Source organism: Panthera tigris, chromosome F2 (genome assembly GCF_018350195.1).
Source record: "Panthera tigris isolate Pti1 chromosome F2, P.tigris_Pti1_mat1.1, whole genome shotgun sequence".
NCBI lineage: Eukaryota > Metazoa > Chordata > Mammalia > Carnivora > Felidae > Panthera > Panthera tigris.
Genome location: NC_056676.1, coordinates 74,210,262 through 74,233,726, shown reverse-complemented (window position 1 = coordinate 74,233,726; position 23,465 = coordinate 74,210,262). Strand labels below are relative to the sequence as shown.

General features: G+C 54.9%; 1 protein-coding gene across 5 annotated transcripts in view; it reads left to right on the top strand.

Annotated features, from left to right (window-relative positions):
- The window catches only part of ST3GAL1 (ST3 beta-galactoside alpha-2,3-sialyltransferase 1), a 96,126-nt gene that overhangs the window by 44,621 nt on the left and 28,040 nt on the right, over window positions 1–23,465 (top strand). For 2 of the 5 annotated variants that reach the window (XM_042973382.1, XM_042973383.1), the window contains exon 3: window positions 9,578–9,633. The gene's annotated coding sequence lies outside the window, so the exon portion shown is untranslated. Of the gene's footprint in view, window positions 1–9,293; window positions 9,481–9,577; window positions 9,634–15,647; window positions 15,907–20,794; window positions 23,060–23,465 lie in introns of those variants that run through there. The other 3 variants (XM_042973384.1, XM_042973386.1, XM_042973387.1) reach the window with 3 other exon arrangements.

The following is a 23,465-nucleotide window of genomic DNA, read 5'->3' as shown; positions in this document are numbered from 1 at the left end:
GCTGCTCTTTTCAAAACCCCTGAGATGAGTATGTACTGCCAAAATGTGCAAGTACATCGAAGGGATTTAATTCGGGCACTGGGTAAGAACGCTGGAGACTCAAAGAGGGAGAGTGGCGAGGGTTTCGCTCCTCTGCCCTCTGTCCGCTGTGACCGATCACTTAGATTCCTAGTGGAAGAGTCAGTGGCTGTTACGGAGAATTGCACAGTGTGAGGACTTCGGAAGAAAGAACTGGGGGCTGGCCCCCTCCGACTCCTGCTCCATCCCGCCCCCCACCCTGGGCAGAGGAGAACCGCCCCCCCACCCCAGCCCAAGCACACACACTGTCGGTGGTGATGAGACCAGATACCCGTGCCCAGCGTGCCGAGTCTGCGAGCCGCCTTCACTCCTCTGTGTCATGGCTACCGACGTGCCCATTTTCCGGACGAAGAGACTGAGGCTCCCGAGGCTTTCAGTACTGGTTTCAGGCTGGCTGGCAGGCAAGCGGCAGAACCCGCTTCAGAGAGCAGCGAGCCCCTTCGAAAACCCACCCTCTTGCCTCAACTCGTCTCCGAGTTGAGCAGATCTTCCCCCACGCCTCCCGCAGCCGCGTTTCATTTGATGTGGGATGAGACGGAAGGACAATGAAATATTTATCGGCCTCGTGTCTGATGGGCGCCTTCACATGAAAGCCCAGAGAAGCCGTGTGGGAGGTGGAGCTGGCACTTGTCGAAATAATCCGGCGTGAAAGGTGGCGTTGGCCTGGGGGCCCTGGTGGTGTTCGCTGTGGCCTGCTGTTTGATGTGATCCGGAACAGAGCCTGGCACATTCTGGGCCCCGATGAGTCTTCGCTAAATGACCGAGGGCGTCTGGTTGCTCATTATGAAGCCAAGGGTTTGGACCGGGTGGTTGCCGAAGAGATCCCTCGCTCTTGCAGAGTTCTCTGAACTTGAAAACGTTTCACTCGTGCAGCTTCCTCTTACTGACGGTTGTGGCTCAGGCCAGCTTTATGCAGGGATCTCAGTTCCCTCCCAGCAGAGCCTGAGGCAGGCGTTCGGCTGTGTGTGTGGATTACCCAGGAGGTGCTCCAGGAGAAGGGGGGGCGGTGAGGGGGACAGGACAGAGCAGGGTGGGGGAGAGAAGCTGAGAAGGGCTGGGCCTCCAGCTGTAGTCAACCCTTAGCCGACTCCATGGGACCCCTGAGCACAAAGCACGCCCACAATAGGGTTGGTTCCACACTGAGCCAAAGGATGCCAGCATCCTGTAACCCCGGGCACCTCCGTCATTGTCGGGGGGCTGCCCGGGGGGAAGGGGACCAGGGTGTGGTCGCCTCCCAGGGAGGGCAGCTCCCGTCCAACCGGGCTGATCCCCCTGAGCCAACGGTCACAGCAGCTGAGGGGGGAATGGCCATTCAGGCTGGTGCCAAGACCATCTGCTCTATGGGGACACAGAGCCGTCCAAGTAGCCCGACCCTGGCTGAGAAATGAAAACCTGAAACCTGCCTTTCCGGCTGAAGGGACTCCGGAGGTCACTGGGAGTAATCTGCAACCTAAGGAAAGCCCAGCATCTCTTGGTTACCAGCTCCTGCCCCTCGGTGCCACTCAGGTTTCCTGCTTGTCCTCTAGGCCAGCCCAGAGAAGAAGATTTTCTTTTCCTCGTGTCCCTACTGTGTGCCAGAAACCGGGAGCTTTGCACGGCTCGTCTCACTTAACTCTCTCGATAACCCTGCGACGTGGGTCTTATGATGCCGGTGTCTGCACGGCCTAAGCCCTGGCTCTTGAGGTAAAACATCTGGCCCGAGGCCTTGCAGCTAGCGGTGCAGAATGTCACCTCCCTCTTCTGGGCCAGAGCCTGTGATCTCTCTTCTCTCTGTGCTGCCTCCGTGAGCTTGGGTTGGGGCAGAAGAGGCATCCGTCTGTCTACAATCTTCTAAGGCTCCCACTCGCCTTTGGCGTAAGGCAAGGCCTTGGCCTGGCTTCCCAGGCCCCTCTGGGTTTTGCCACCTTCCCACCTATTCCGTCGCCTCCCTCATGTTGCCTGCCACCACCCTCAACTGTGGTGTGAGGGGGGGGAACTGGCATTCGCTCACTACCTGAAAACGTTAGCTCTTGGTTAGGGAGCCCTCACCGTAGGCCCAGGCTGCGTATACTTTGTACGGGTTATCTTGTGAAATCCTTGCGAGAATCCGTGAACTCAGCCCTGTTTCTCTGGCCTTACAGATGAGGAAGAGGGGCCCAACGAGGTGAAGTAACTTGCTCAAATGCTCCTGGCCAGTAAGTAGTAGAATCAGGGATTGAACCCCAAACCCTGTGCTCTCAGCTACTAGACCAGGGCCTGCCAAGTGAACTTTCCCGGCGATGGAAATGGTCCAGATCTGTACTGTCCAGTCCAGTAGCCACCCACCACATGGGGCCGTTGCATCCTGGATATTTGGCTAATACAACTGAGGAGCTAAATTTTACATTTCATTTAGTTTTAAGGAGATGTAGCCACGTGTGGCCAGTGCCTGTAAAGAACTGAGGAGATCCGGAGGCGTTACTCTGCTTGCTAGCTAAGACCTTAGCTGGATGCCAGATGCCGGCGGAAGACATGAGTTTCCTGGATCAGAGACAAAGGACTTTGTTACTCACAGCACAGCCCGCAGCCTGAGCTTCATGTTGGCCTCATTTCCCCTGGCTTTGCTTCGCGGATGAGGAACCATGATCTTTTAGAACGGGCTGCGAGCAAACCTCCCCAACTTTTCCCCTGGGGGGGGGGGGACATGATGATACTGCTCCAGACAGACACCCCCCCCCACCTTCCATTCCCTACACATCCTTGAAAAGCTAGCCCAGAACAGAAGCTGCCAGTAATTCTGCTTCTAAGAGACATAGATGCACAAGAGACCATGAGGGACTGTCTCTCAACAGGAGCTGCTCTGTTGGGGGTGCCACCTGTGTGACTACGCTGAGATACTCCACGTGTGTTCCATCATTTGCTACCCTCCAGGAGCCTGTGCCGTAGGCCTCAGTTTCCCCATTTTTCAGACGAATCAACGGAAGCTCACTTGAGTTGTCCTCCCTGAAAATTCCAATTACGGACTCTTCTACTCTTACTCATTGTCAGCTCTGCCCTCCCCCCCTCCCCCCCGCCCCCCGCCCCCCGCAAAACAAAAACAAAAACAAAAACAAAAGCAAAAACGTGAAACCTTTGTTCTCCTTGCTCCCTTTCAAAACTTGACCCTACAGGACTCTGGAATTCCTTTCCTCTTGTGCCTTGTCACATTCTTCCCATCTCTCTAGATCCGAGGCCAGGGCTGCCTCCTCCCTGAAGCCCTCCCTGCCCAGCACAGTCTGTGTCTTCTCTAACATAGAGCGGCCGGTCCCATGCTCTTGACAGGCAGTTGTCTATTGCCTATTGCGAGGCTTGGGGGAACACAGACCAATGAACAGGGACCCTCAAAAGAACAACTCTAGCAACCACCGACTCCTGTTGTATGGCCTGCCATGTATTCACAGCTGACAGCCTCACCACCTGTTCCAGGATCCGGGATCTGTGAACAGGACTGACTTTCCCAGAAAGAGAAGGGGGTGTTTTGAAGTGACTCAAAGGAAAGCTTGTTGAATCAGTGTTGAGTTTTGGTAAATCCACCCACGAGGATAGAGACACTTGACATTTGCCTTCCAAGCCGGCATGAGGAATGAGTCTCATTTCTTCCTAAATGAGCAGGAGGCGGTGGAATGATGCCTGAGCTGCTCTCAGGAGACCAAGGTTCTGGTCCAAGTTCTGATGCAAACCAGCTGTATGACCTTGGGGAAGACACTCCCCTTTCTGGGCCTTAGTTTCTCATCTGTGACGTGGGACTGGAGTGAGAGAAAAGGAGCCAGCCCTTCAAGGTACCTTTCTACCCTTCTTTCCAACCCATGCTTCACCAACAACTCTGGGCCTGGGAGAGAGCCCAGCTTCCCCTTCACAAGACCCAAGGGCCTCCCTGCTCCTTCCTTATCCAACCTCCTGCTGCCTCCCTGAGGAGGACCGGGCTCTGGGCGTCCTCTGGTAGAACGTAGACCTCCACGCTGGCTGGCCAAGGGGGCGCTAGCCATAAGGATACACTGAAAGAGGTGCACTTGATCTGAACCCAGCCGTGTTTCTTTAGCTTTAACACATCACACGCATCCTACTTGACAGCCATAGTGAGCCCTTCCTAGGTCAGGCACTACGATGAGGACTTGATATCCTCTCTCGCAGACTCTTTGCGTCAACCTCAGGATGTAGGTACTATTATTATCCCCATTTTGCCACTGAGGAAACCGAGGCGCAGGGAAGTGAATGCCAAAGAGCTGGCGAATGGCAGAGCCTGTGCTGGAAGTCGGATCTCCTGAGCTCCTACTCCATTCTTACACATTGGATGTTGGTTGGTTGCAGATAGAATAATTGCAGACCGAGCCCTACATGTGTCAGCTTTGCTGCATAACAAACAATCCCTAAATCTCAGTGACTTTCAACACCGACGCTCAACCAACTGTGCCACCCAGGTGCCCCCGCATAATCAAACTTAAGCCTTCTGCCAAGAGATGGCACACTTCCTATCTGTTGACATCCCAGTGGCCAAAGCAAGAGAGCTGACCAAACCGAACATCAAAGCAGGGGGGAGGTATAGTCTTCTCACAGTGAAAGTAGGGACCAAGGAGGCAGGAAATACATATTTGTGTAACGCAGTTGGCCATAAACTGCTGGGCTCTGCAGCCAGACGCGTAGGTCTGACCCCTGGCTCTACCGTTTAGTAGCTGGGTGGCCTTCCGGAAGGTACTTCTCCTCCTCATGCCCCAGCTTCCTCATCTGTAAGATGAGCATGACAATTACAGCCCTGCGTGAGTCTCCTGGGGCTGCCATAACAGAGTTCTACAGCTGGGTGTCGTAAACAACGAAAACTTATTTTCTCTTTCTCACTTGGTCTAGAAGTCCAAGATCGAGTTGCCGTCAAAGGTGGTGTCTCGTGAGACTTCTCTTCCCAGCTTGTAGACGGCCATCTTTCTGCTGTGTCCTTGCTGGTCTTTCTTTACGTGTGCACTGTGAGTGCATTTCAGGGTCTCTTCTTTTTCTTTCTTTCTTTTTTTTTTTAATTTTTTAACGTTTATTCATTTTTGAGACAGGGAGAGACAGAGCATGAACGGGGGAGGGTCAGAGAGGAAGGGAGACACAGAATCTGAAACAGGCTCCAGTCTCTAAGCTGTCAGCACAGATCCCGACATGGGGCTCGAACTCACGGACCGCGAGATCATGACCTGAGCCGAAGTCGGACGCTTAACCGACGGAGCCACCCAGGCGCCCCTAGTCTCTTCTTTTTCTTACAAGGATGCTGGTCTGTGGCACTAGGGCCCCAATCGTATGACCGCCTCTCCCCTTAATTACCTCCCTATAGGCCTTGTCTCCAAATAACAGCCCCGTTGGCAGGGGTGGGGGGTGAGGGGGCGGGTAGGGCTTCACAAGGAAGCGCTGAATAGGAGCCGGGTTGCTATTCGTGCTTGGTTTTCGCTTGGCCCGAACTGTACTGATGGGGCATTTCTCTGCCATGATGACTCCTCATTCCATTCTTCTTTATGTCCTTGTCACCTGTCCCAATTCCCTGGCACAAACTAGGTGCTCAGAGAAGACATTTTTTGTCATCCTGCGGTGAAGCAGGAAGCAGTTAATGGGAGCCCCCCAGGTTTGGGGGAACCCTGGGTGTTGCTCACCTGCTGTGGCTTGAGGCACGTCCTTGTCTTATGCCAACCGGGATCTACCACATCAAGACGGATGTTTCGCAAATGGCAAGACTTCACTCCTTTTTTATGGCCGAATAGTATTCCATTGCATAGATACACCATGTCTTCTTTACCCGTTCATCTGTTGATGGATATTAAGGCTGCCTCCATAACTTAGCTACTGTAGATAATGCCATGCTGGGTAATATATGGGACTGTTGAATCGCTGTATTGTATGCCTGGAACCAACACAACGCTGTATGCTAACTCTACTGGAATTTAAACAAACAAACAAAAAATAAGAAAATGGCCCAAGTTCTCGCCAGCAAAATCTCAGTAGATTTTCATTTTCTTGTGGCCTTTGGTGCCTACACTAAGGTAATTGGGCAATGTTCAGAACCGGAATTGACTCTGAGAGATTCTTTTTACAAAGATGCTGTTGTAAACTCCCAAGCGGCAGTAATTCTCCAAGCCCCCTGCCACAGATACTGTCCCCCACCAAGAAAGCACCATAATGACCCTGCACAACAGGGCTGGATGTGGATGGGCATCAGAAGAACTCACTCGCACGGCTTTGTGTCCAGGGAAGTTTCTGGGTCTCGTTTGAGTTTGGGTATTTGTCTTGAGTAGCCATTCATAGAACCACCAGGCTCAGAGTCTCCTCTTGGGATTCAGTGACAACACTCCAAACTCTGTGTTCGTCTCTTATGCCTAATACATATGTGGCCTTGCTTAGGGAGGGATGTGTCTGAGGCTATGTGTTTAGCAGGGGGATCCACCAGCTAAGGAGAAAATCATCAAAGGACATGGGGACAGCCTGCCTTTCCAAGTTCTCTGCTTGATGTGGCTCAGCTCAGCTCAGCAGTGTTGGGGCAGATGGTGCCATGTGCCTCCTCCCAGCTCACTGCTAATTAATTATTGGCACAATGAATAAGTCTGTGCGTGTTGACTCCCGCAGGCTCAATTTCCTCATCTGGGAAACGGGATCAATGACACTTCCCATAAGATGTGTCACATCTGGCCCAGAGTAGATGGTGACGGTGAATGGTGATGGAGATGAGAGCAGTGATGATGATGATGGTGATAGTGTTGGCGATGATGATGCTGATGGTGATGATGTTGATGGAGACGGTGATGATGTTGTTGATGGAGATGGTGATGATGACGTTGATGGAGGTGATAGTGGTGATGATGTTGTTGGAGGTGATGGTGGTGATGATGGTGATGATGATGTTGATGGTGATGATGATGTTGATGGAGATGTTGATGTTGATGGTGATGATGTTGATGATGATGATGATGTTGATGGAGATGGAGATGGTGATGGTGATGTTGATGGAGGTGATAGTGGTGATGATGTTGATGAAGGTGATGGTGGTGATGATGGTGATGATGATGTTGATGGAGATGGTGATGTTGATGGTGATGATGATGTTGATGGAGGTGGTGATGGTGATGATGATGTTGATGGTGATGATGTTGATGTTGATGATGATGTTGATGGAGATGATGATGGTGATGATGATGTTGATGGTGATGTTGTTGATGATGATGATGTTGATGGACATGGTGATGTTGATGGAGATGGTGATGTTGATGGTGATGATGATGTTGATGTTGATGATGATGTTGATGGAGGTGGTGATGGTGATGATGATGTTGATGGTGATGATGTTGATGTTGATGATGATGTTGATGGAGATGATGATGGTGATGGAGGTGATAGTGGTGATGATGTTGATGGAGATGGTGGTGGTGATGATGGTGATGTTGATGGTGATGGAGATGGTGATGGTGATGATGATGTTGATGGTGATGTTGTTGATGATGATGATGTTGATGGAGATGGTGATGTTGATGGAGATGGTGATGGTGATGGTGATGATGATGTTGATGGTGATGATGTTGATGTTGATGATGATGTTGATGGAGATGGTGATGGTGATGTTGATGGAGGTGATGGTGGTAATGATGGTGATGGTGATGGTGATGATGATGTTGATGGAGATGGTGATGGTGATGTTGATGGAGGTGATAGTGGTGATGATGTTGATGGAGATGGTGGTGGTGATGATGGTGATGTTGATGGTGATGGAGATGGTGATGGTGATGTTGATGGAGGTGATGGTGGTAATGATGGTATGATGATGGTAATGATATAATAATAAAGATATAATGGTGATGCCACTGCTGTTGATATGATGGTGATGAAGATATGATGATGGTGATGGTGAAGGTGATGATGAAGATATGACGATGATGATGGAGATGATATTGATGGTGGTGATGATGGCGATGGTGATGGTGGTGGTGGTGGTGATGGTGATTATGATGATGGCAGCTTTTCCCATAGAGAGGACTTGCTATATGCCAGGCATAGTTTAAACACTTCATATATGTTGGCCTTCTTAATCTTTTAAGCAAGCCGGGAGCTAGATGCTGTCATTCTCCCTACTTTACAGATCAGGAAACTGAGGCATGGTGGAAAAGTGACTCACTGAAAGATACACAGCTAGCCGCTGCCCTGATGGCCTTGAAGCTCATCCAGTGTTAGTTATGCACGACTATGTCCCCCCGCCCAATGCTCCCCGACCTGTGGCAGGAAAAAGGGTGCAAACAACACACGCTGCTTATTCTGGAAAGTAATTACTTCGAATTAAACTATTGTATACTTTCTAAAAATTTCTCCTTTCATGTTGTTTCCATGGAGAGTCAGACAGAGGCAGGCCAGCCCATCCTGGGCACTGACTCCCACTGGCTGGAGCGGCCGCTCTGTAATATCAACATCCATGGGCCTCTGGGTCATCCATTGTTGACCTGCAGAGGTCAGTGAGCTCAGATCCACGGGCGCAGGTGCGTTCGGGTGAGAGGGAGAGAAACAAGCCCAGGTGGTCTTGACTATGCCGAAAGTTCTTTTCTTGCTTGCCTTGGCAGGCACACGTACTAAAATTGGAATGCTATAGAAAGTTCTCTTCATCCCCACTCCCAGAGGGAAAGCATTTTGCATGCCTCACAGGTGACGAGAGCCGCGATAGCGAGTGGCTGAAGCTACTGCAAGCTGAGGGCTTATTATTAATACCATGGGGAGAGCTGGGGCGGGATTTTCATCTGTCCTTATTACTGTTTGGGGAGCCTCCCTCCCCCCGCCCCCCAGCACTTAGGAAAAAAAGCCCAAACAACAATAATACTTCCTGAGTCTCAGATTCAAGTAACCTCTCCCTTTACAAAATGCCCAGCTGTCTGATTCCTGCCAGTTAGAACATTCCAGAGTCAGACCCTCCTCCCCCGGCCCCCCACGTGAGCCGGGACTTGCCACCAGCCCGGCTGCAGGTGCTACCTGCACGGGCCTCTCTCTTCCCGTCATGGGGGAACAATAGCTTCCAGCCCTGCGCCGCCCCTCCCCGCTCCTGTGGCCCCACCAAGCCACTCCGCGTGTCTGAGCCTCAGTTTCCTCCCAGGTCCGACGGGAGGCCGGAGCTGCCTCGGGGACTGTGCGTGCAACCGTGAGGTTGCACAGGGTGTGTGGAGTGGCTGACCCTGCCGGGTGCACAGGACATCTCCAAATTAGGCACACCCCGGCCCCTGGTCTCCGATCTAGGGCAGGAAGTGGCCTCAGAGATCGCACAGTACACAGCTTTCGTTTACATGTTGAAGCACAGAGCCTCCCCACTCAGTGCTCCTGGCTCTGACCCCGCGCTCTGCTGGTGACTCTTCTCTTTTGCCACCAGTGGGCCTGACAGGGCTCTGCCATCAGAATAGCACTTCCTATTTACTCTGGGTGTGTGAGCTTAGCTTGTTGCTGGCACAGTCTGGAGAGATCTTCCCGCCTTCTCCCTGCGGTAAGTCTGAGTACTTTTTTTTTTTCTGTTTTTCAGATGAAGAAGCCGAGGCTCAGAGAGGTTGAGGCACTCCCCCCGAGATCGCACAGCTGGTGAGTGGCTGGAACTTGAGCCCAGCTCTCTGTGACTCCAGAGCCTGTGCTGTTAATTGCTTGCTTTCTCTGTCTTAAACTGCGTTGAAATGGTTGTCCCCCGGCAGCCAAGGGTGGGAGACCTGTGACCCGGTTAAGTGTCGTAACTCTCCCGGTGCCTCCTACCGAGCACAGTAGGCCCTCCAGACATACAGGATATTTTGAAGGGGATCCTTTCTAATCCCGCGCGGTGGGGCAGTGTTCAGGGAACCGGACGCTCATCGAATCCCTGGAAAGTTCTGCTTAGCCAAGGGCTTCCCCTTTTTGCTACGTTTAAATGCCCCAAGTCACCAACGCGTGCAGCATGAGAAATGCATTCTGTGCCCCGTCATAAAGCATGTCTTACATTTCATGTGCAGACTGTACCTATAGACCATTTTGACCGTGGAGGTATCTTTGTGATTCAGAAAGTACGATCCTTGACTTCGCGGTGGGAGGGAGGGCAGGACAGGTGGCGGAGGAGGGGTCCAGCACAGGGCTGACACCAGCCCAGGCCCCCAGTGCCCTCATCCCACACCCAAGCAGGTGTCTTGCCAAGGGCTAACCTCCGCCAGCCTTTTCTGCACCCTCAGTGTGATTCTGACCATCTCCGTTTCCCGGTCCTGCTACTTCTCACGCTCCCCCCCTCTCCTGTCACCAAGAGTGCCCGTCTCCGTTTCCTCATCCTTGAGGCCCACTCTCTTGTTTTCAGAAGGTTTCCTAGAACCTGCTTCTGAAAAATCTTTGAGAATGAACAAGCCCCACTTAGTAACGTGACCGCAGATGAACCGCCTGATTTGGTCTCCTAAGTCCTCAGAGAAAACTCTAGAGTAGGGGTAGAGGTGGGTGTGATGTTGGTTTTCAAGCCGTCTTCGGGGTGGTGGGGAGGCCCCAGCGTCCGGGCTGGGCCCTGCCCACCCCTCAACTGGAAAATCTGTTTCAGTAGCTAGTTTCCGCCCGGGTAAGATTCTAGTTTAAATAAAATCCGGAAACCACGACCTCACTAACGTCCTCGTCCAGAAGTCCGGAAAGCTGGTTCTAGGTCTGGTTCCGCCACGTTGCACTGGGTGGACTTTGCCAAGTCCTTTACCTTCACTGGGCCTCAATTTGTCCATCCGTACAGTGGGGTCCTTGTGTTTTCTGGCCAGAGCGGCAATGAGTCTTTGATGACGCTCATGCAGCCGCTTATGCTCCTGAGTTGACAAGGAAAAGCCCATCAGGGCAGGGGACTGACTGAGAAAGGGGTGATACTTGATGAAAACAGCCCCACCCTCCATGGGTACCCTGGTTGGGACAAATCCAGAGTCACACACACTCCCGGGGGGAATGAGCCCCCCTCCGTCTGACATCCCAGTATTCCATGGAAGTCACTCTGAGGCCGCGGGCTCTCTGGGAACCAGACCCGTGGGCCCCGTGGTAGGGCCGGGTGCCCCTCCCATCCTGTGAGCCCCACATCCTGCCTCGCCACAGAGGACCCCAAGAGGCAGGATGCACACTTGCTCGCCACAGCTCTCGGTGCCTGCACAGATGTAGAGTGCGGTTTTGTAGTATTTTTGGCTTTATTGTTTTTGCAAAAGCCAGAGGAAGTCTGTAGGCGGAGCTCTGCCTCCCGTCCCCGAAGGTGACTGGTCTGCTCGGTCCGGGGCCAACAGAGCTCAGGACGGAGGGGGAAACTTGCCCTGGGCCATCCGTGGGCCACCCTGCCTTGAGGATGTCACTGTCACCATCCCATTTTCCATATGAGGACACTGAGGCCCAGAAATGACCCAGAACTCCCCCTCCCCCACCACCTCCCACTCTACACAAACCCAAAGGGACCTCTGCTCGCTGAGCTCTGAGCACTTTGCATCCTGTGTGCGGCCCACACATATTGAGGGCCCACCGCTGTTCTCAGTATGGGGGACACAGCAGTAAAGGACACAGGTGAGGTCCCTGCCCCCCCTAGTGGGGGAAGAGAGACAAATAGAGAAGGAATACCGTGTACAGTGAAGTGTCATTTTGTGACTGAGTCTGCAAAGGGAAATGTAGCTGAGGAAGGGAGCACTGACAGCGATGTGACTTTAGGGGGATCAGGGAAGGCCCCTCCAAGGAGGGCATGTGGGCAGAACCATGAATGCAGCCAGAGAGCAGGCTGTGTGGATTCCAGGCTAAGAATTTTCTAGGCGGGGCAGGAAGGGTGGCAGGTGCAAAGGCCCTGGGGCAGGGAATGTGACTGTTGTAGCAGAGCACTCTTCGACCCTCTGTGTGTTTGCCTCCCCACTCTCCCACCAACACAGCTACTAGTCTCTGTTGTTTCCTCCATCTGTCACCTCCAAGTGTCTGCAGGGGTGAGGTAGGGGGTCATGGCTATGTAGCAAAAAAAAAAAAAGAGAGAAGGAAAAAGACAAGAAAAAGAAAAGAAATCAAACAGAATTGAGTGGAGCAGAAGAAAAGTGTATATCTAATAGGAAACGACTCATCTGATTCCTTAACCCATTTTGTACAGTTCATTCTTGGTTGACATTTGAAGTAGCTTCATATTCGGTATGGGGGGGCGGGGTGGGGCAGAAGCAGACACACCTGTGGCCCGGCACGGCCATCAGCAGGCTGTGATCTTGGGCAGCGTCCCGTCCCGCCTGGAGGTCCCTTCTTCCTCTGTCTTGGTTGGTATTGACACCTGTCTGGCACCTGCTGAAGCAGCTCACGGGCGGGGTGTGCTGGAAGGGACATGTTTGGAGAGTTAGGGACCACGAGTTCAAGTCTTGCTGCCACCACAGACGCCTATACAGCCTCGGACAAGTCACGTCCCTGAGCCTTGCTTTCCCTACCTGGAAAAGGAAGCAGAGAGGTAGGGTCCTCCCTCCGTTCCTCTGTGATCCTGAAATGCCACAAGCCTTTGCCTCCGAGGCAGGCGGCAGTCAGGCATCGGGACAGAGCCTTCCAGCAGCTCCCTTTTGATTTTGTGAGCCTGGAACTCTCAGCAGAGGGATGCCCAGTGTAGGGGGCACGACCTCGGTGATCCTGCCTCGGGCATTCAGATAAGAGCCTCAAGCAGTCCTCGCCTCTCTCTGGTGTGGGGCCTGTGGCCGTGGAACCAGAAATTCATTTCTAGGAGCAGAGGAACGTCTCTCTTTCCCTGGGACCCAGAAGGACTTATTAAAGTGTTCCATTAACTGAAGCTCATTCAGCTGGAAAAAGAATAATCAGACAGCAGTTCTGCCTGGTTACTGGCCTGTGAACTCCTTGAAAGTTTCCCAGAAGGAACGCTTAACAAGCCCCCGTGTGGGGGCGCCTGGGTGGCTCAGTCGGTTAAGCATCTGACTCTCGATTTCAGCTCAGATCATGGTCTTACAGTTTGTGGGATCGAGTCCCACCTTGTGCTGTATGTTGACAGTCCGGAGCCTGCTTGGGATTTTCCCTCTCCCTTTCCCTCTCTGCGCCTCCCCCACGCTCGCTCGCTCTCTCTCCCTCTAGATAATTGAATAAACTTAAAAATAAAAATAAAAACTCCTGTATGTAAGAGAGCCCAGCCCTTCCTGCTTCCTCCCCGACGAGCAGTCAGTGTGGGAGTCGACCAGCAAGGCTGTTATCGTTCGGCGTCATCCCTCTGTCCATCTGCCCGTGAAACAGGCCCCCATACGGGTACAGTGCCAGAGATACAGAAGTAAATGAGACACGGTCTGTGCTCTCAGTGACCATTCGGGCTCAGCCTGACCACTTTCCTCGTTCGGTCGAACTCCAGACACTTCATGGCTGAGCTGACTCTGAAGGTCACAAAGATGTAAACATTTGAGCAACTTTCGCCTGTCAGTGTTATCTGTTTTCCACAATGCCTGCGCCGAATTCATTGGCTTAGCCTTCTTCAGTCAAATGAATTTTCTTTTGGTTCCTTCCTTCCAACACATCCTTGTCTCACGTGAATTTGGGGGGAAGGGAAGTGGCCAGAAAGTTGCTCGTGGGCAACGAGGCACTTAACAAGGGCATTTTACTGATTATAAAGTTCAGGATTTTGTAGCAAACGGTAAGCAAGCCCTCTTTTGGTCCCAGACTACCTCAGGTCGTGCAATTGGCTGCTGCAAACATAACCCTGAAAAACAATCCAGATAAAGGACTGGTCAGGGCTTTGCATTCTGAGCCCACCCAGTAAGACGTGTGGGAATGCACGAGACCCTTGGAGGACTGTCTCTTGACAATAGGTTGGCACAGAAAAAGTCTGGATTTGATCCCGAGGTCTAACACCTACTAACTGTGAGAGTGTGCAAATTGCAATTGTTCAGTGTCTTTCAGCCTCAGTTTTATCATCTGTAAAATGGGATAATACCTACCTTTCAGGTGATTGTTCAAGATGATGTAAGATCGCCGTTGTAGGAACATGACGGGGAACAAAACGGAGTCTGAGCTCAAGGACCCTAATTGCATGGAGAACCTTTTCAGCTATCCATAAGCATGTAACGTTGGAAAACAGAGGGGGGCCAGGTGCAGAGGGTGGTAGACGGTGTGATTCAGGCGTGCAGAAGGTTCAGAGAGAGTCTCTCTGACGAGCTGACATGGGACCCAGCATCCTGAGTTAAGTGGTGGGTGGGTCCTGTCTGTGGGAGGAGCATCCGGGCAGGGCGCACAGGCGGTGCACGGGTCCTGGGCTTGTCATCTTGCAAGGGGGCACGGGGCTGGGGAGCACAGTGGGCAAAGGGAAGGCGTGGAGAGTGGGGTCGGAAAGTAGGCAAGGACCAGTTCTAGGAGGATCTCACAGGCGTCGAGGGGCACGGGGGAGCAGGAGAGCATGTTCGGTCCGGGGTTTGCTTTTTATCGCCGCCCGTTAACTGAGCAGCTAGCCTGTTACCGTTGCTTGGATCGCGGCAGGCGCCGCGAGGCTCCTGGGTGTGGACGAGGGCCTGTTATGAATGGGAGAGATCTCACACCTCTTCTGCCCAGAGCCCGGGCTCAGAGTTTCCCCTTCTGAATTTGGGGGCAGGATGATAGCTCAGTCAATGCTCACAGAGGCTGAGCTCCCAAAACAGGAGGGAGTGAAGGTTCTTGGGGCCGGGTCCAGGCCAAAGCTGACCAGAAGTCCCTTATCTCGCCAGGCCTGGCTACCTATCTGGAAAAGAGGGAGAAGATTAGCAGCCGGGCACGTTGTGAGAGCCTCGTAAATAGAAGTTGAACCTAAAGACCATGTGCTTATTATCTGCATTAGCAAGAATATTGTATTCGAGGCAAGTTCTGCTCAGAGACTGAGACTGTCTCTGCCAATAATTTAACACAGCTTCACTGAGGGAGTTATAATTTATAATAGTAATATTTCACAAGCCAGTAGGATAGAGGATGATGTCTCTTAATAAGCCATTAAAGAAATAACATACTCCAAACCAGTGATGAATTACACTGTTGTTCCAGGCACAGGGGCGACAGGAGGAATAGAGTCCAAATTCAGTTGAGGTGCACCTTGCTAGGAGCTGGTTGTCTGTGGAGTCAGGCCTTCCAAACACCAGCTGTCGGCTTGGGTCCCTCGATGCCGGGGCACGTAGCTCGCGGTGAGGGCACCGGTGTTGACAGGCGAGGTGGGCTCCTCCGAAGGTCCAGGGACGGCTGGTCCAGGGGCTGCTCCGTAGTGGCCCAGGGACAGCTCTGTGGCTCACACCCCTGCCCACGAGGAGAAGCCTCACCAAGGCAGAAACAGATGTCCCTTCTCCTCCTGAGACGGCTGCCGGGTTAATGCCACTGCCAACTGGGAATGGCCCGGCCAAGGCAGGAGCAAGTGTCTCAAGATTTCCGGAGAGTTCCTTAGGTCAGCAAAGAGGAGCCTCGCCCGGGCCAAACACTCAGTGAGTCCTCGCAATTCTTGATATTTAACGTTTAATACTTCTTTTTTTTTAATGTTTATTTTTAAGAGACAGAGAGACAGAGCGCGAGCCGGGGAGGGGCAGAGAGAGAGGGAGACACGGAATCCGAAGCAGGCTCCGGGCTCCGAGCTGTCAGCACAGAGCCTGACTCGGGGCTCGAATTCATGAACCGCGAGATCATGACCTGAGCCGAAGTCGGATGCTTGACCGACTGAGCCACCCAGGCGTCCCTTTGGTATTTGAAGTTTAAATGCCCATCATGTCATAGCCGCTGCTCCATTATGTTTTTATCGCCAAGCCCCCAGCAACTTGGGCACTGCGTGAGCTCCCGCGTGCTTACGGCCAGCAGATGTGAATGACAGCGTCCTGACACGGCTCTCTCGGTGGAAGGCAACCCACCCTGAGGTCAAAAGAGCTTTGCTGAAATCATAAGGAGGTGGGTTTGAAACCATAACATGCCAATACACAGCAAAGAGGACGCAAACCCACCCTGATAGCTCCTCTTTCCAGGTTTTCGATGGTTATTCCTTTTCTCTATGGATCATAGAAATGTTTGCTATGAAGCTGTGGTCCACAACACACACACACACACACACACACACACACAGATGCAAAATCCACCCGGGAGTGTCTTCCCCAGTAAAGGATGGTGTTGGTCACTCACTGGGACTGGGAAGGAGAAGGTGTAAAGGGTCAGGACCCCAGAAGGCCAAAGACAAGTATGAACGGAAGCCTGTGGGACAGCCCCTCTCCAGACACACCAAGGCAAGGAAGGCTTCCCGAGGTCGCCCAGCTGGCAGAGTCTGAGGGCTGGCACTTGGGTCGCCATTCCTGCCCTGTGCTGTGTATGTTCCGCTACGCCCAGAATCGTGCCGGGGCCCCCCCTGTCCAGCCTTGGTCTCTCTGAGACCCCGGGATGGCCGCCCGCCCTTTCAAAGTCCCGTCTCTCACCGCTGCCCTGGAAGAGATGAAAGGACACCTGTTTGAAAGCAAATTGGGCAGAACAAGAAAGTGCTGGCAAAGGTGCTGTGTTCCCTGAGTGGGAAGCCCTTTGACGGGCAGCCGGGGACGAGCCGTGCAGTCTCCCGCCCCCAGGACTCCGCAGAGACACAGATGGGGGGTGGGCGGGGGACTCCCAGGGTCGAATGCCCACTTGGCACCCCGGCCGCAAGGGCGTTCTCTGTCCTGTGGGTCAGCGAGGCTCGCTCGTCCCCTCTCTCCTGCCCTGCCTGCCTCCTCCACGGATAGAGGGTGAGTGGCAGCTGTGTGCACCTTGTGGGGGGTCAGGGGGAGTAGGGTGGAGTGGAGACAGTCCCCCCGCCTGTGTGGACGCACGCTCAGGGGAGGTGATGGGCTCTGTCACCTGAAGGGCAGATACGTAGCTCGAAAAGCTCCGGGTTTGTGGCTGTGCTTGCTTGGGTCGCCTTTGGGCTTCACGTTTCTGAAATGTACGACTCTGGGCCAAGCGGCTTAACCTCCCTGGTCCTCCGTTTTCTCATCCGCAAAATGGACATCTGAACGGATTCAGTGAGTTAACAGGAAAAGAACTCTGAGACCAGCTTGTCGAGCTGTCCTTGGCACCAAGTTGGTGACTGCTCTCTAGAGGGTCAATACAGAGCAGCGATCACATGGGCTAACGGCCCCCGTGGGGGCCGCCGTCCCCTCACCGTCCCGTGCCGCTCCCTGAGAAGCCGTGAGGCATGTGCTGTTGCTGTTTTGGTTCTGCGCACGAGGGCAGGGTATGGCTGAGCGTGGCCAAGTGGCTTGTCCGAGGTCGCACGGCTAATCAGGCTTTGGAGCTGCTTCCCAAAGCATCTAGACCTGAGGTCTCTGGCTCCACCCACTGTTGGCCACGCGAGTGGCCCCGAGTAGGTCCCCTGGCCTGTGTGCGCCCGTGTGGCCCATAGGTGCCGCAGGATGAGGCGTCTGGCTCGTGCTTGCCTAGGGCTCCTGCCCATCTCCGAACCCCAGTGGGTGCTGGGCTCCTCTCGCCATACTGGCCGCTGGGTTTATCCTGTAGTCTGAATCCCCATTCTGGATGTCACTGGAGATCGTCACCTCAACTCCTTCAGGAGCCTTCGCGATGCCCCTGCACAGTAAGAGTTAAACAAATCTCTTCTTGGAAGTCGGAGCCTGGGAGGAACGTTATCTCTTCAAGCTACCTACCTATCAGCTGTCTAAACCTTCCCGCCAAACCCGCCAGGACTCCACCTGTCAGGTACCCAGGAGCCCTTTAGAACCAGCGACAGACCTCCGAGGCGGGGCCGGGGCGGGGGTCTCAGAGTCCCGAATAGTCTTTCCTTTGTCGGGACTTCTGCACCACCTAGATCGGGGAGATCTCTTTCTTTCTGGGGGCAGGCGTGAGCCTCGGCGTGCAGCCCCAACCGTGTTACATGCTCTGCACGTTGCATGTGGCTGCAGTTGTGTGGCTGTCTTCAGACTCTGAATTGAGCACGGCTCAGTCTACACACATAAGAAGATTTGCGGATTTGCATTCCTTTTGTGCGGCTGAAAATATGAAAATATATCCACTCCTTCTCGTCTGACCCTAATCCCGCTTAATCGTGTTTCTCATGGGCACGTCTCCAAACGTCCCATTCTGAACCACTGTTTGTGCTCCAAGGAATCTGTGTTTTCCCCTCCAGCCGCCCCCACCCCCAGCGAAGGAGCAGGCAAGAGGTACCAGGGTAAGGAGAGGAGGATTTCCAACCGCAAGAAGGGGGCTCTCTCGACCTGTCAGCACCGCCTGGGTGTGGGGGACCCGGGCGAACCGTCGAGTCAGCGCGGGAAGGAGCGGGGAGACTCAGGCCCCAAAGGAGATGAGCTTCCGAAGCCACCAAGATAGAGACAGGGCTCGTCTTCAGTCTCCAGGGGACGCCGTGTGCACCCCATCCAGTCTCGTTTCCGTATGCCAGTCGCATCACTGCTGTGTGCTGCTCACCAACCATCAGTGGCTCCCAATGCCTTTATCTCAAGACCACATTCCAAAAGACTTCCTCCCCCACCCCGCCTGCCCACCACAGCCACTCAGAAGGGCACCCTGATTTCCGTAACTGCGTGAGATGCCCCCATCATCACCACCGCCGCCGCTCCCGCCGCCGTGCACTTTTTTGGGACCCCACCCTCTCCACCCTCCTCGGTCTCCACGGTCACCTCCTCCATGGAGCCTCCCTTCCTTCTCTGGTTGTCATCAGCCCAGCACTTCTGAGTCACCGGGGCCCTTGGGTGTGCGGAGCAGAGAGTTACACGTATGAACTGCCACGTGCGGGATCCCAGTCTGGCCTCACCGTCTGGAGGTGAAGAGAGACAGGCCCCCTGGTGTGGGCAGTAAAGTACAGGTGTCCCCACAGGTAAGAGGCCCCGTGAGAGGCTGGGCAGAGCAGCACTGAAGAGAAGAGAGGCCTCGGGCGTCAGCCCCGCCCTTCCTAGCCCTGTGACCTTGAGACAGTATCTTAAGGCCGAGGGCCTCAGCTGTCCCGTCTGTAAAATGGTATTGATAGTCGTACCTTCCCCAAAGGGCCTGGAACTGCCTCTCTCACACCCTGGCTTCCCTAAGAAGCCGTGCAGCCTTGGGAAAGCTTAGCATCTCAGAGCCTAACTACCCCCACCCCTGCAAAGCGGAGTGGAGGGTACCTGCCCCCAGAGAGCCGCTGGGCACATTGCCAGGGGTCCAGCAGGAAAACGTGTCAGATATCGACGCTGCGGGCCGGGCCGACTGTGCGTGGATAAGATGGGGAGGCAGCCAAGCCAATCCCGAGATACGGAGGAGACACCCCCGGGGGCCACGGCAAAACAATGAGGATTCTCTCCGAGACCTTGATGTTGGGGTGTGACACAAGTCGGGGGGCCGGCGGATGGGAGAGGCAGGTGAACCGGTGGCGAAGGGCTCCGGAATGGGCGGGGGGCAAGCTGCAGTCACCACCTAGAACAGTCTGGGGCTGGAGGGGCCTGGCCCTGTGGCTGGCCTGCAGCAGCCGCATTTTCCTGGAGGAGGCAGTGCTGGGGAGCCGGCTGGGGCCCTGGGTGTGTTAGAGCGCCCCCTAGTGGGACCTGGAATGTGGGGAGCCTGCAGACTGAGGGGAGCCCAGGGGGCTCTGGCTCTGTCCTGGCCATAGGCCATCTCCACGGAAGACCTCCCAATGGGTGAGTTCCTGGGCAGCAGTGGGAACGGGGTTGGGAAGGTTCCAGAAAGATCAGCTACCCAAGGTAGGAGGGTTGCCAAGGCTCTGGGCATCCAGCTGGCCCCAACCAGCCCTTCACGCGAATCCTCTGAGGTTGCCAGGGCTGTTTCTAGAAGTGGGGGGCAGGGCCGCCCGTGGGGCACCTCCTGGGGCTGTTGGTACAGGACCGGCCGGGGTGGGGGTGGGGGGCTGCTCCTGCCAGCAGGATGCAGTGCACTACACGTGGGCCACAGAGGGCGGCTTGAGGGAAGGGTTATTTAAATAAGGATGTGGTCTGGGGTAGAGGGACCGCAGGGCGGTGCTGTCCCCAGGGATGGAAACAGTGGGGAGTTTCCAGCTCTAGGGCTGAGGGGGTGAGAGGTTAAGGACGGAGATGTTGCCGAGATCCCAAGACAGAGCTGGTGGACGCACGGAGGGGCCGGAGCCCCGAATCTCTGCCCCCTGTCCCTCCAGTCTCCTGCCTGTGTTCGTTCCCGTGGGCCAAACCCACAGGAAGCCAGCCCGAGTGGGAGCCCATAGATGCGGACCCTAAGGCCCGCCCCCCGGGCGCAAAGCACGTGGGGAAGGTGGAAGAAACATCTGGAGGGAAAGCCCGGATGCCCAGCTCTGCGCCTGAACCCCCAGAAGGCCCGGGTGCACACGTTCTGTGCTCCCTGGCCTGCAGGGCCAAGAGGGGATGGCCGTTCTGTCAGCCCCGATTTGGCCTCCTTGCAGCAGGACGTAGGCAAGCCTTGACCTCCCTGAGCCTGGTCTGGAAGCCTCACTGTGTCACACCCTGCAGGGGCTTCCTGCGACTCCCGGGATGTCACCCCAGCCCTTGGGCCCGGCCCACGCCCGCCCTCCAGCTCCGTTTTGCATCTTGCTCTCTGGGTTTCTGTTCTGCGTGGCCTTCTGTCTTTCAGTTCCTTCAGACTCAGCTGCTCTCCCCGAGACACCTTTCGCACCTGCAGCTTCCCCAGTCCGGAGGCTCTTGTCTTCTCTACCTAGTTACCCATCTGTCATGGAAGCCTCAGGCTTCCTTTATTTGTTTGTGTGTCTGTTTGTCTAGAGCAAGAGTGGGGGAGAAGGGCAGAGGGAGAGAGAGAGAGAGTCTCAAGCACGCTCTGCGCTGAGCTCCTATGCAGGGCTCAGTCCCACGACCCTGGGATCGTGACCTGAGCCAAAACTCAAGAGCCGCATGCTCAACTGACTGAGCCACCCAGGCGCCTCTCCCTGGCACAGCTTTGAGACAAAATTCCTTCTCCGGGAAGCCTCCGTTTTTGCACTGAAGGCCTTCAACTGATTAGATGAGGCCCACCACATTTTGGAGGCTGATCTTCTTTATTTAAAGTCAAATTGATGATAGATGGTGGCCACGTCTCTAAACCGCCCTCCCAGCGACGCCGAGGCTCGTGTTTTGACCGAGCAACTGGGCGCCATGGCCTAGCTGAGCGGACGCACAGAGTTGAACCACCACCCCTTTTCACAGTTCCCTGGGTGATTCCTTGGTAATGGCAGCCTCCGCCCCACTCTGTAATGTTAAGTTCCAGGAGGGCGAGGATGAAGGTCATTGGCTTTCCCGAACCGTTGGTTTGACCGGCACGTCACAGAGCTGCGGCCACATGGCCTGTGCCCAGTCATTGTTGCATGAGAGAATCCTAGGGGGAGACGGGATCTGCACGGCAGGTGGCGGGGTGCAAATCGGAGTGAGGCGTTCGCTCCGCATAGGGCGCTCCCTCCATCTGAACCCCACCCCTCCCCCCACAAGGCATGCTTGTTTGGTTTCTCAAACGTGTGATGACACCAGGGCGGGGTGAAATCTCCCTGATGTTAATGTTGGTAAGGACTGGCATTTACCGAGGGTCAGGATCATTCTGGACGCTTTCTATGTCCTTAAACCCTTAGCACCGATTCTGATCCCTGGTACATATTCAGCGTTCTGGGTAACGTTTTCATAACGTGGGGGCGACCCGTCCCTTTGGGAAGTGGCTGTCCACGCTAACCTCGTGTGCGTTATTTTTTTCTCTCTCTTCACTGAGTCTGGGGTGTGCAGGGGCTGCATCATTGTCCCGTCGTACAGACGAGGCACTGAAGCCCAAGGATGTGGACTCGCCTGAAGTCCTGAGGTGACTCAGTGTCACTGCCGGACTGCAGGGCTCCTGCCCCAGAGTGGGGGGGCCGTCTCCGTTGTCCTCTGTCCTCTGGGAAGCCCAGAGGGGGGAGAGAGGCCTCAAGGTGAGCACAGTTGCTGGCCGGGTTCATCGGGCCTGGTTTTTACTCCGCAAAGAGAGAAATAGCCACACCCTACCCTGCGTGTCGGGGAGCCTGTCATGACCCCCATCTGCCTCTGCGTGCCCGGGGCCACCACTCAGGCCTCCGCTCGTCGTGGCCCGGTTCCTCCCGGCTGATAGTTTGTGCAGGGAATGGTTGTAGCTTGGCTGGTCGGTCCTTCCTGCCCCAGGGGAGGGGAGAGGCTTGGGGCCAATCCAGGCCCGGCCGGGCTGTGGGGATACAGCTGCCAGCTTTGTGGGTGACTCAGAGTGGGTGGAGAGGAGCTGGAGCGAGCCCCCCAGGGCGAGAACCAAACAAGCAGGGAGGTCTCTCTCTCACCCCTGCCCGGCGGGGCCTCTCACCCTCTCCTGCACCCCCCGCACCAGGCTCAGGGCAGGGCAGACCCCTGGGCGCCACCCGCCGGGCTCTGCCTGCCCCTTCACCACCCGCCAGTGGACGGTCTGGGGCAGGTGACCTGACTGCTGCGAGCCTCTGTTCCCACCTCGGAAAGATGGAGATGATACCCCATCCCGGCAGCAGGAGTGTCGTGGGCTCGGGCAGTTTGACCTGCTGTCCTGCTTAGAATAGGGTCCGGCAGAGAGAACGCCTCCTTCCTGTTAAACCACCTCAGAGGCAGGGCTGGATTTTAACCCCCATTTACAGACGGCAGATTGGAAGCTCAGGCAGCCCACGTAATGTCCCTGGGGTCACCATCCCAGGGGCTCAGGTTCGGATTTTCCTGCAGGGCCTCGCCCCTGGTTGCAGCAGCCGGACCACCTGGGCCTCTGCTGGCTCTTTCCCTGCTTGGGCTCAGCCCGCAACGCCTTCCGAGCTCCTTTCGCCAGCGCAGCTGCATGAACAGAGCACTTCTGTCTCCGGAACCAGGCACGTCTGGGAATCTGGGGCCTGGCTCTCCTCTGAGCGCTGGTGCCATTGCCCTGTGTCATTGGACGAGTCATTTCCCCTCTGCGAGCTCAGCCTCTACCTCTGTCAGAAGAAGTGGGGCAGAGATGTAAGTGGGGTGTAGTCCGTGCAAGAAAACGGAACCCACTGAAGGAATAAACCCTAAAGTCCAGAGAGCACTCGGGATGTGCTTGGGTGCCGCTCTAAGCCATTGACCTGCATTGACTCCTGTTTTTCTCGGTCCAGCCCTGAGAGGTAGGTTCCATGCTTATCCCCACGCTATAGGGGAAGACAGACAGAAGTTTTAAGCAGGCGGGTTGGATTCGCGGGATCTGGTGCTTACAAAGTTGTTGGAAAGGTGACAGGAGCACAGTCCTTGGGTATTTTGGCCCTACTCCTCCGGGCCGAGGTCCAGAGGCCAGGAAACTACAGGAAGTCAGGCAAAATCTGCAGGCCGGAAGTGAGGGAGGCAGGTGGTTCTGGGCCCAAGGTTCAGACCGCAAAGCAGCACCCATCCCTGTGGGAAGGAGGATGGTCCTGCCTCCCTTTTGCCCGTCCAACTACTACTGGCCCGAATCTCAACCGCATCCCGAACCCTACAGGCAGGGGAAGCTGGGAAATGTGGTTCCCAAACTTTCAGGCCCTGGGGGCGACACTGAGG